Source organism: Lolium perenne, chromosome 2 (genome assembly GCF_019359855.2).
Source record: "Lolium perenne isolate Kyuss_39 chromosome 2, Kyuss_2.0, whole genome shotgun sequence".
In the NCBI taxonomy this organism is placed as follows: domain Eukaryota; kingdom Viridiplantae; phylum Streptophyta; class Magnoliopsida; order Poales; family Poaceae; genus Lolium; species Lolium perenne.
This window is the reverse complement of record NC_067245.2, coordinates 251,657,790-251,660,303: the sequence shown is the minus strand read 5'-3', so window position 1 is coordinate 251,660,303 and position 2,514 is coordinate 251,657,790.

Below are 2,514 nucleotides of genomic sequence, written 5' to 3'. Positions count from 1 at the left end.
AAGAGGGCATGACCATGCACATACATATTATGATGAGTATAGTGAGATTTAATTGGGCATTACGACAAAGTACATAGACCGCTATCCAGCATGCATCTATGCCTAAAAAGTCCACCTTCAGGTTATCATCCGAACCCCCTCCAGTATTAAGTTGCTAACAACAGACAATTGCATTAAGTATTGCGCGTAATGTAATCAGTGACTATATCCTCGAACATAGCACCAATGTTTTATCCCTAGTGGCAACAGCACATCCACAACCTTAGAACTTTCTGTCACTGTCCCAGATATCAATGGAGGCATGAACCCACTATCGAGCATAAATACTCCCTCTTGGAGTTACAAGCATCTACTTGGCCAGAGCATCTACTAGTAACGGAGAGCATGCAAGATCATAAACAACACATAGACATAACTTTGATAATCAACATAACAAGTATTCTCTATTCATCGGATCCAAACAAACGCAACATATAGAATTACAGATAGATGATCTTGATCATGTTAGGCAGCTCACAAGATCCGACAATGAAGCACAATGGGGAGAAGACAACCATCTAGCTACTGCTATGGACCCATAGTCCAGGGGTAGACTACTCACACATCACTCCGGAGGCGACCATGGCGGCGTAGAGTCCTCCGGGAGATGATTCCCCTCTCCGGCAGGGTGCCGGAGGCGATCTCCTGGATCCCCCGAGATGGGATCGGCGGCGGCGGCGTCTCTGGAAGGTTTTCCGTATCGTGGCTCTCGGTACTGGGGGTTTCGCAATGGAGGCTTTAAGTAGGCGGAAGGGCAGGTCAGGAGGCGGCACGAGGGGCCCACACCATAGGGCCGCGCGGCCAGGGCAGGGGCCGCGCCGCCCTAGGGTGTGGCCACCTCGTGGCCCCACTTTGTCTCCTCTTCGGTCTTCTGGAAGCTTCGTGGCAAAATAGGACCCTGGGCGTTGATTTCGTCCAATTCCGAGAATATTTCGTTACTAGGATTTCTGAAACCAAAAACAGCAGAAACAAAGAATCGGCACTTCGGCATCTTGTTAATAGGTTAGTTCCAGAAAATGCACGAATATGACATAAAGTGTGCATAAAACATGTAGATAACATCAATAATGTGGTATGGAACATAAGAAATTATCGATACGTCGGAGACGTATCATGGTTCATTGGGATCCTTTCTAGATGCTACAATTGCTAGGTCTAGACAAACTGAAAATGCTGAAACTCCTAATGAAAATGCCACTACACCTGTTAGTTCACCGGAACTTGATTATTCTAGTGATGATCCTGATGAAGATTATGTGGAGCTTAATGATGATTTTATTAATAGATGCAATGCTACTGCTGATGCAAGTAAAATTAAAAAGTTTCTTACACAATATACTGTTAGACATAAGCTATATCCTGATCCTAAATTTGCCACATCTCCTATATGCATTAAGGATAAAGATTATGATTTTTCTCTTGATCTATCTCATATAGCTATTGTAGAGAAAGCACCCTTTTGTGGTACTGAAAAAGAAAGTGCTGTAGAACACATGAATAAACTTTCTTCTATGAGTAGCTTGTTTTCTGATGATGACAAGATGCGTACTTACTTTGTCATTAAAAATTTTCCTTTCTCATTAAAGGATGATGCTAAAACTTGGTATAATAATTTGCCTCCTGGTTCTATTAAAAGTCCAACTGATTTGCGTGATGTTTTCTTTCGAAAATATTTTCCTGCTAGTGCTCAACACATTGCTTTACAGAGAATTTATAGGTTTGACCAGGGAGATGAAGAGAAATTGCCTGCGGCATGGGCAAGATTTTGTTCTCTTATCAGAGCTCGACCTGGACATGATTTAGAGAAGAATGATCTACTTGATATATTTTATAGTGGACTAACCATTGAATCTAGAGCATATTTGGATAGTTGTGCTGGTTGTGTTTTCAGAAAAAGAACTCCAGACGAAGCTGAAGAATTATTGGCTAAAATAAGCCGGAATCATGATGATTGGAATACACCTGAACCAACTCCAACGCCAATATTGAAGAAGAGGGGTTTAATTGAATTGAATGATGAAGATATGAGGGAAGCTAAGAAGTCTCTCAAGGAGAAAGGTATTAAATCCGAAGATGTGAAGAATCTACCTCCTATAGAAGATATATGTGAGATAATTCCCCCTTCATCCATGATTGAGGTAAACTCCCTTCAACGCTTTACTAGGGAAGATATTCCGTATTCAAAACCTCCTGCTCAATGCTTAGATGAGTTTGATAATTATATTGTTAAACAAGAAAATTTTAATATGAGAGTAGAGAATCATCTAATGGAAAATTCTCAAGCTATTAGCAATTTGCATGATATTGTGGAGAGAACCTCCAATGATGTTAAGATGCTTGTTAAACATTTTCAAATGATTCAAACTCAAATTGATCAACTCACTAAAGTGCAAAATGACTTGCTAAATAATAATTCTAAAGAGAAGCATGCTTATGAAGTAACAACTAGAGGTGGTGTCTCTACCCAGGATCCTC